The 10,622-nt window shown below is 43.2% G+C and overlaps 1 long non-coding RNA gene across 1 annotated transcript; it reads right to left on the bottom strand.

The window, feature by feature from the left end:
• Positions 1-4,090: 4,090 nt before the first annotated feature.
• Positions 4,091-5,363, bottom strand: LOC143434417 (uncharacterized). Its single transcript, XR_013103891.1, has 3 exons — positions 5,139-5,363; positions 4,703-4,773; positions 4,091-4,171 (listed from the first exon to the last, which is right to left on the bottom strand). It is a non-coding gene; the product is annotated as an uncharacterized LOC143434417 (long non-coding RNA).
• Between the last annotated feature and the right edge of the window lie 5,259 nt (positions 5,364-10,622).

Genomic DNA, 10,622 nt, shown 5'->3' on the forward strand with positions numbered 1-10,622 from the left:
ACAGAGAAAGGCTGTCTCAAAAACACAAGAACAAGTAAGCTGTGGGGTAAGTCTTCCAAAACCAGTAACACAAATTGTGCCTGATGGTACTTGCCTATGATTTTAGCACTCAGAAGACTGAGACAGGAGTTGTGAGTTCAGGGATACAGAATGAGATCTTACCTCATAAAAGTAAACCAAAAAGAAAACAGGCAGGAGTGGTGGCTCAGCAGTTATGAACACTTTGCTCTTGAAGAGGAGCTGAATGGAATTCCCAGCACCATATGGCAGCTCACGGTCTATAGCAACTCCAATTCCAGGAGATCTCATACCTTCTTCTGACCCTCTGGGCACTAGGCACACATGTGGTAACTTATATAATATAGGCAAAACACTAATGCATACACATAAAAAATAAGTAAAGCCAAAAAGAAACACAGTAAACATGTCCAGGTCTCACTCCAGAGTACCTTGGTAGTAGGATTGTGTGTGGCCAAAGACCATTCCCTGGAGATTCTATCAAGATTAAGTTCCCTTGTTTTTGAGCTATCTTGATCCATGGTGATGGTCTCCCTCCCAACACAATTGACCACCTGCCTTGGCTTCTAGAATCTTCAAGTCTGTCTCACTATGGCCCTTGGATTGGGCCTCCATCCCCCACTCGTTAGTCTCCACTTCCTCTGGATGCAGGAGATTGCTCCTTGATAAGTCTATCTCCTTTGGGAGCAAGGTTTGCATATCTCAGGGCCCACCCTTGGAATATTCAACCACCAAGCACCTGCCTCTACTCCAGAACAATGGCAAGTTTCTGGGCATTGCAGTTCTGTAGCAAATGTTCTTCCCTCAGGCTCCCTTAGAAGAGATTTTCACCGGAAGAAAGCTGGGAGGAAAGGGCCTTATCTTTGTAGACTTTTCTATGGAGCAGGATAAACTACAGACAATTGCATCCAGCAAGTTCCCCATTCTTGGATTCTACAGTTTAGAGATTAAAGACTTGTACAGACTTGTTTCCTTGTCTGGAGACTGTTTAGGACAGAGTTGACATTGCACTTGCTATTGTAAGACATTCCAGGTGACTTAGTGCACTGGGGAAGGCAGACAATTTCCTGTAATCCCAAGACTGGGGAGGAAGAGGTGGGAAAACTGGGACAAATTAGAGGCTGGCCTAGGCTATCTTGTAAGTTCTAGTTCATTCAGGTGAGATCCTACCTAAAAAGCAAAACAAAAATCAAATAAACAAAAGCAACAAAGTCTTTCAATAAAGTACGGAAAAGGATGTCAGGGCTGGTTAGATGGCTCAGTGGATAAAGGTACATGCCAAAACTCGTAGCCTGGAGTTCAGTCCCTAGGACCACTCAGTGGAAGGAAAGAAGCTGTTCGTGTTGTTCTATAACTGCCACATACACATTGTATGAAAATAAATAAATTCTACCACCTTCACAAAATAATAACAGTAAAAAATTTAAACACTACAGGAGGATATGTGTTCATTACATCTAAGTATGTGTTCTCCTGTTGCTCAGTACTCTGTGGCCACACTTGAGATTCCTGACAAGTACAACTTCACTTGGCATATTGTCACTTCAGGCATTGGCATATTGTTCCATCTCCCTGGGTTTCTTCTCCTAGAAGGCTCTGTGACTCAGCTTCTTCAGTCATAACCATGAGTCATAATCTCTCAGCTTTTGAGAGGCAAGAGATCAGGGGTTTTGTTTGTTGTCTGTCTGTTATTATTGATGGTGGTTTGGTTTCTTGAGACAGAGCCATGCTATGTAGCCTAGGCTAGCTTCAAACTTCTCCTTTCTGCACTGCAACACCAGGCCTTGTCCGTCTTACTAGCGAGGCCTCTCTAACTGCCGCCCATCCACACATCTATGCTCATCTTCCCACTCTATCACATGCTAACATGAATGGTGATGTGTTCCGTTTATTTTATGTCTTCTCTAGAATGAGGCTGCATGAGGACAAATATCATGTCTATTCATTCAATGGTCTCCAGTGCTGGGAACAATCCCAGCTGCCCAGCACTTACTAGATGTTCATATCATAGCCAGGCTCCACAGGGAAGGAGTAAGATGAATACCTTTCATTCCAAATCAGGACCACAATTCTCTGGAGTGAGAGTGGGAGTCATATCATGCTACTCTTGAATCTACCTTCCAGCTTTTACTAGCTTTGTGACCCTGAGCAGGACACCCCTTCCCCTGGGGACCTTAAATTGTTATCACTGAAATAAGAATGACATTGTGTGCTTTTGACTAAGTCATTGGCACAATTCTATCCAGTGCTTCAGTGGGTGCTAGATTCAACCCTGATAGCACAGACCTACCATCCTAGCTCCTTGGAAAGCTGAGCCAGTAAATCACAAGGCCTGGGATACAGAGCAAGTTCAAAAGCAAACCAAACAGAGTAACTTAGTTATCTCAGCCTCAAAATAAAAGCTTAGAAGGGCTGGAGGTGTAACTCAGTTGCTAGACTGCTACCCTATCACAGATGAAGCCCTGAGTTTGATTCCCAACACACATAAACCAGGTGTGGTAGCACACTTCTGCAACCCCAGCAAGTGGGAGATAGGGGCAGGAGGATCAAAATTCAAGGGCATTCTTGGCTACATAGGGTGTTCTAGAATAGCCTGGGCTACTTGCTACATGAAATAGTGAGGAAGGAGGAGGAGGAAGGGGAAGAAAAAAAAGCAAAAAAAAAAGATAGAAAGGAAGAAAAACAAAAAGAGAGAAAAGAAAAAAGGAAAAGAAAAGAAAGAAAGCAGAGAAAAGAAGTGTGAAGTCTGAGCCCAGAACGTTGGTGTACACTCAAACCTGCAACTTTGAGGCCAACTGGAGCAACAAAGAAAAATTCTGTCTCAAAAATCATCTAGTTGGGCAGTGGTGGTACACGCCTTTAATCCCAGCACTTGGGAGGCAGAGGCAGGCGGATTTCTGAGTTCGAGGCCAGCCTGGTCTACAGAGTGAGTTCCAGGACAGCCAGGGCTACACAGAGAAACCCTGTCTCGAAAAAAAAAAAATCATCTAAAACAAATAAGTATGTTATTATTGCTTTTATTATTCTGAAGTGTCCTGACACCCAGGGTAGAAACTCTTTAGCCTCAGAGTAGGGAGAGAGAAAAAAAAAAAAACCCTTTCCATCAACAGCTGCCTCATAGAAGAGTGACTGTGCTCTGGGATCACGAGGGCCTCTTCTGTCTTGTGAGGCATGGCTACTCACAGTCGTAGTCCCAATGCCTGGGACTACTGAGATAGGATTTCCTGGAGTTTGAAGCTAACCTAGGCTACATCGTGAATTCCAGGCCAACTTGGGCTGTCTTAAACAAGCAAGTAAACAAACAGAATTCAGGGTGAGGTAGTGTATGCCTGTAATACCAATACTTGGAGGTAGAGACTAAAAGAACGGGAGTTCAAAGTCATCCTGAGCTACCTATCAATTCTGAGGCCAACTTGAGCAAAACCATGTTTAAAAAAATAATAGTAATAACAAAATAAAATCAGGCAACTTTTCATTGTCCTGATGGTAAAGAATAACTTCCTTAGAGGAGCAATAATTCCAGCACTCAGGAGACTGAGGCAGGAGGATTACCAGACTGAGCTAGAGACACCCTGTGCCAAAGATACACACACACAGAGGGACGTTCATAGCTGAAAGTAGAAAACTGCTTTCTTTCATTCCTTTTGACTTTTTCTTCCTTCCTTCCTTCCTTCCTTCCTTCCTTCCTTCCTTTCTTCTTATTTTGTTAATCAAATTTGTAAAATAACATTGTGTGTGTGTGTGTGTGTGTGTACACGAGTACAGGAATTAATTATCTCTATCTACCATGTAGGTCCTGGCTTTGTTGTTGTTTATTTGTTTTAAATAGAGTATCCTGTAGCCCCAGCTTGCTTCAAATTCACCATATACACAAAGATTATCTTGAACTCCTGCTCCTCCTGACCCAGCCTCCCAGGTACTGGATTACAAGCATTTGCCAACACATCCAACATGAAAACTGTGTTTCCAACCACTGAACGTTACAAAATCACCTTCTTGCTTTAATGAAACGTTTTCTTCTTCCAGTGGGTTATCTTAGGAACACAAAAGAAACAGAGCAAACTCCACTGAATTCATGAAAAGATGTGTATTCTTGCCATGTTTATTTGACTTGAACTATATCCTGCAGGTCTCACATCAAACATCCATGTCCCTGTTTATTTAAGAGAGAGAGAGAGAGAGAGAGAGAGAGAGAGAGAGAGAGAGAGAGAGAGTGTATGTTCATTCAGACCAGTCTGTTACATGGTTCAGGCATAGAAATCAGAGGACAACTCTCAGGAGGTGGCTCTCTCCTGCACTTCAGAGTGAACCCTACTTTGCCTCTTTTGATGTTATTATTGTTTAAGATGATCCGGTGCATGTTTTGTGCCATGTGTTGAAAGGATAAATGTTACAGCAAAGTGCAAAGCATTCTCTAATGCTGATGGTTGGATGGCAGTCAACAGATAAGACAGACAGACTGACAGAAACATAAATGACAGATTTCTAGGGACACTGTCACTAATGTACTGAAGACTGTGAAGTCTTCTTAACTGTGACTCTGAAAACTTGCAGAATTCTGTGTCTCATCAGCTCAAAGAACTTCCACTGTTAGAAAGCTAATTCTAGAGCTGGAGAGATGGCACCATGGTTAAGAGCACTTGTTATTCTTGCAGAGGGCCTCCGTTCAGTTCCCAACACTTACATGACTGCTCACAAGTATCCAAAACTCTAGCTCCAGGAGGTCCAACATCCTTCCCAGATGCTGCAGCACCTCTGTGGCACATAGACACACATGCAGGCAAAACACCCATGAAATTAAAAAAAATTCAAATCTCAAAAAAATTAAAAATAAAAGTTAATTTTTTAATAGTTAAATATCTACCCAGATGTGTGTGAAGGCTCCACACGCCCAAGTGTAAACACTCACTCAGGACCCACAGCCACACCCCCAGAAACCCTTCCATCATCACCCAGGAGGCAGGTGAGATTTCAGTGCTACTGATCTCAGCCTGAAATCCTCAGGAGATCACCCCAGTTATGCCCCCTGGTTTATTAATTCCAGAATACTTGAGATGGGCTCTTTTTTTCTAAGTTTCATCATTAAATCATACATTTCAAAACAAAACAAAAACCCTTACCTTGTTCTTCCCCCGAAACTCACGCTGTGTGGATCAGAGACAGCAGAACAAAAGACACCCCCTCCCTGAAAGGAAACACAGAGAGGATTATCCCTTTTCAAAGGTGCAATAATGAAATACTTTCCTTCCCCTGGACAAGCAATTTCATCAGGGTTCATGCAAGGGGAACAAGACACCATTGTCTTGACTTAATTGGCATAATATCTCCCCCTCCTGCCAATGATCACTCAGAGGCTGCTGAGTGCCTTCTACCTGCAGATGCAATGCCTTTTAAATGCTGAACCTCTCACCTGGCAGACACCCAAGCCCTTCACGAGGCCCCACAAGGAAGAGCTCTTGCTTCGGCCTGGCACAGGCTCTTCTATGGGATCACAATTCCTGTCTCATAGGGCTTGGGAACCATTTCTGGCCCAACTGTCTATATCTCTCCTCCTAGCACAGAATGGGTACCAAACTGGCCAACAAAGCAAGGTGGTCCTTTCCTCTCTGGAAAATGCAGTTTTTGAAAACCACAGGGAGTCTGTGCTGCAGCCCCCTACAGAGACCCCACAGCTATTGTGAGGAGACCTGCAGGCAGGTACCCACTGAAGGAGAACTCTGTAACAAAACCCTGACCTTTTTGTCCCTTGGACTAGACGAAGAGGAAGCGTTGAGCAATCAATCACTGAAGGAGTCCTGCTGGCCAGAGCATGCATGACCTGCTTGATCCACCTCTGCGGTCCCTCTTCCTTATTGTTCTTGCCAGACACTGGCCAGCTGTGTCCCCTCAGCCAACAAAGTCTGCACGGCTCCACCAAGACTCCACCAGGGCAGGGCTGGGCAGGTGGCCACAGCTCTTATCTCTACCACCTTCTGATTAAGAGAATGTAGAGGCAAGCTGTCCAGCCAGGATAACTCCTGCTGGCCCCTCTTGGGGGGCTAATTTTCAGGAAAATTTAGAACAAAGAAAAGCAAAAGGCAGAGGGGCTGTGTGAGAAGGTCCACATGACAGCTGGAACAATAGATGCCCCGTTTTGAGGGACAAACAGCAAGAGACACTTACACAGTGGTATGTCTTATTCCCTTCCCAAATCATAGCTGGATCTGAACAGACACCCCACCCCACCTACCCCAAATCATTTTATTGAATAAGACCTAGCTCTCCTCCTAGAATGTCAGCCTTGTGCATGTGCATTAAATTCCAAAGGTCAAGTTAACCAACTGTGAGATCACCACTGTTTATCAATTTACCTCTTCCCCAATCCATCCGCCCCCTTCCACACAAGAACTCACAGCTCTAGAACCTTCTTCCCCAGATCCAGACCTCCTCTAATCCCACTTGCCTACAACTATGCTTCGGCTGGCTTCTGTGTCTCTTCCACAGCTCACTCCTGGCTTACTAAAAAAGGCAGAGGAAATCAAGCCTCTGGGTCAGGTTGCTGCATCCCAAAACAAATTGCCTACGAGTTCAGCAGACTTAAATGATAAGAAAGGAGAGGTTCGTAGTGTGTTCTTATGGTGTTTAGTTTGGAGTTGAAAAATGAAAATAGGTCTTCATCATGAGGCACAGACCCTCTTTCTATCCATCCATCTATCATCTATCTGTCTGTCTATCTCATCTATCTATCTATCTCATCTATCTATCATCTATCTATCTATCTATCTATCTATCTATCTATCTATCTATCTCTATCTACCTATCTATCTATCTATCTTTTTATCTGTCTCTTATTTATTTATTTATTTATTTATTTATTTATTTGGTTTTTTAAGACAGTTTTTTTTTTTTCATATAGCCCTGGCTGTCCTGGAACTCACTTTGTAGACCAGGCTGGCCTTGAACTCAGAAATCTGCCTGCCTCCCAAGTGCTGGGATTAAAGGCGTGCACCCCCACTGCCCAGCATTTATTTATTTTTCAACACAGAATTTTCTGTGTAGCCTTGGCTGTCCTAAAACTCACTCTGAAGACAAAATTGACCTCAAACTCACAGAGATCCACCTGTCTCTGCTTCTGGAGTGCTGGGATTAAGGGCATGCACCATCACTGATGGATTTCATTTTGACTTTTTTTTTTTTTTTTTTTTTGTCATTTTATTTTGTTTTAAACAGGATGTGACTTTAGGTCCAACCTGAACTGCATCTCACTGTGAATCTCAGGTTGGTCTCATATTGGCAAAAATCTTGCCTTATCTACACACATTCTGGGATTACAGGACTGTACTACCACTGTTCCTGGCTCCATCGTCCCCTGAAAGTTCATTTCATAGCCTTGCCTTCAAAGGATGCTATAAAGAGATGCCTCTCCAAAGCAACTATGAATATACAAAGTACAGCTATTTTATCCAACATCCAAGTGCAACTGCGGAACAAAGACCTGATCGATAAGGTGAGTCCCCAGACCATCCAGTTCATCACGATCACACTACCCATTCCCCAGGCTGAGAGATCAAGCTGCTCCCACCAACAAGCAAACACACTCAGCCACTCTAGAAAACCACTTGTTTATGACCCATCAGAGATGGGGATACCTTGGACTTCTGTCCCCAAGACTGAACATATGTGGACATTTTGTTTATTTGTTTTAAGAGAAGATCTTGCTTTGTAGTTCCAGCTGGTCTGAAATTTAAAGCAAATTATCTGCCATCAGCTCCTGGAGGGTTGGAGTCCCAGGCACAAGCCACTACTTTGTATAGAGCTGTTTATTACCACTTTTTATTACCAAGCAAACAAAACCTTGAGCTACCACTAGCAATGCTATAGATAGTAACACTATAGGTGACTGTCCCAGAGTGTTCCACACTAACACGAGCCCACAAGTGGAACATTCCACCCCATGAAAATATTTCACGTACAAAACGGTGTAAAATGCTGTATGAAATTACCTTCAGAGAAAGTACAAGGGGTGTGTAAAGCATACATTTTGAATTTACAGTGGGATTCTTTCCCAGAATATCCTAATACATATGGCAAGTCTTTTTTGAGAAATCCAAACACCAGGTCACTTGGCCCACATGCTCTGGCTAAGGGTTGCTCATCCTATACTGAGAGTCACTTCACAGGCAGGCGTGGCTAGCTCGCTCCAGCTGGCCCAGCTTCCAGGAAGTTGAGGCTGGTAGATTCACTGCAGCTCTGAGGCCAGCCTGGACTACACAGTGAACTCAAAGCCAAATTGTACTGCAGTAAAGTGAGACTATTCTCTAAAAACAAAAAATAAGAACAAACAAAATTAAATAAGTTAGGAGAAGCCTGACTTCTGTACTTCCTCCCTTTTCCTGCCCACCTCCGCTGGCTTGTCTGGCCAACTCTTCTGTGTTAAGTTCTGGCTTCTCTGCTCCTGTGGGAGGGAGGGCACAGCCACCCTTCACTCTTTGGTGGCTTTTCCTTAGAATAAGGATGTTTTAATCCCCTTTTGTAAGAACCTAGGACCATTGTTGTCTGCTTTTGTTATGAGGCTTCCAGGCTTTGGTTTTTCCCCCTTTTTCTTTTAAATCTATTTATTTTGAGTGAATGGGTATTTTACCTGCATGTGTATTTTTGCACCAGGAGGTATGCAGTGCCCTTGGAGGCCAGATTAGGGAATAGGATCCCTTGGCATTGGAATTACAGACTGTTGTGAACCACAGAGATGGGTGCTGGGAATTGAACCTGGGTCCTCTGGGAAAGGAGCCAAAACCATCATCTCTCTAGCCTCACCATGTTTGATCTTTAAAGAATTCTCCATAAAGAAAACTGAGTTACTAATCATGGTCATCCTATTCCTGGTATTTATGGGTTTTGTTTTGTTTTGATGCTGAGGGAATAGTAGGTCATAGGAGGACGTGTGATATCTAAGCTGGTATTGAGTATCCATTAGAATAGGCAAGAGTTCCATCCCCAAGCTGTCCTTGGAGCTGCATTCTCAGCCTAAAAAAAGTAAAAAAGAAAAAGTCTTAAAAAAAAAAAAAAAAGAAATGTGCTCAAGAAAGGCTGAGCAGTAACTGCTGCTAATGCTTCTGACTCCTCTTTCCCTGTCCCTGTCCTTGTCCCTCTCCCTCTCTCTCTACTTATTTATTCATTTTATGTATGTGAGTACACTGTCTCTGTCTTCAGACACACCAGAAGGGGACATCAGATCCCGTTACATATGGTTGTGAGCCATCATGTGGTTGCTGGGAATTGAACTCAGGACCTCTGGAAGAGCAGTCAATGCTCTTAACTGCTGAGCCATCTCTCCAGCCCCTTTGATTCACTCTTAATTAGAAAATGTATAACTAATCAATTGAATCAGGGGTTTACACTTGCACATTACTCTGACTTATTCTTTAAAAAAGAGACAATGCCAGGCATTGGTGATACACAGGTGTGATCCCAGCACTTGAGAGGTAGAAACAGGATCAGGAGTTCAAGGTTATCATTGGCTACATAGTGAGAACAGCTACACGAAACTCTGTATCAAAACAAAGACAGGGGCTGGAGGGATGGCTCAGCAGTTAGAAGCAATTGCTGCTCTTCCAGAGGACCTGGGCTCAATTCTCAGCACCTATATGGAGCTAATAGCCTCCCATAACTCCAGTTTCAGGCATCTGACACCCTCTCCTGGCCCCCAACGGCACACTGTACACATGGTACACAGACATACATCCAGGAAAAACACCAATACCAGTAAATCAAAATATATAAATCTTTAAAAAAAATAAAAACAAAGACAGTGTAGTAGGGGCGATGAAGACACCCAAGGTCCAGCCTCTGGTTTCAATTCCATGAATCATGGTGGGCAAACGTTTTCTTAGAAGGTCTCTGATTTTTTTGTTAATTAAAAACTGGACTTTTTTCTTTAATAAAAACATAATATGCATTTATTTACGTTTGCATTATTGAGAATGTGTGCATATATGTGTATGTGCGTGTAGAGGCCAGAGGATAACTTTCTGGAGTTGAGTCTCTCTACCATGAGTTCTAAGGATCAAACTCAGGTCCCACTGAGCCATCTCAACACCCTACTCTACTGGGGCCTTTCTGTCTACTTACAAAGTAAGGCCATAACTAAGTAGCTCACACACAGACACAGATCCTCCCCAACAGGGACACTGCGATGAATGTGACCTATGGTCTTGGCCCATCTAGCTGTGCCATCAAATGGCTCAGTCAGGTCAGAATAATACACAGGGACATGTAGGAAGGACGACACGGAGCCAGTTTCTCAAATGACTACAGCAATGAAGTCAGGTTCTGCTAGTCAGCAAAGATTCTTTAAAAGGCTCCGATCTCTGCTGTTGCGAAGATTGTGCTTACCATCAATCAATAATTATCAAAAAAGAAGTTATTATGATCTAAATTATGATGATTTAAAATGGGTGCTATGTCCTGAGAGGTGGCTGTTCTGATGTTCCTGACAGGCACCTTTGTGAATGAATTGACAGAAAACAGGCTGCCAGCTCTCTGCCTAGACCCAGCCTATTAGATGGTATGGAATATAAAACTGTATAATTGAGAAGGATTTGATTATGAGAGGACAGTGCAATGCT

Source organism: Arvicanthis niloticus, chromosome 14 (genome assembly GCF_011762505.2).
Source record: "Arvicanthis niloticus isolate mArvNil1 chromosome 14, mArvNil1.pat.X, whole genome shotgun sequence".
Taxonomy (NCBI): Eukaryota; Metazoa; Chordata; class Mammalia; order Rodentia; family Muridae; genus Arvicanthis; species Arvicanthis niloticus.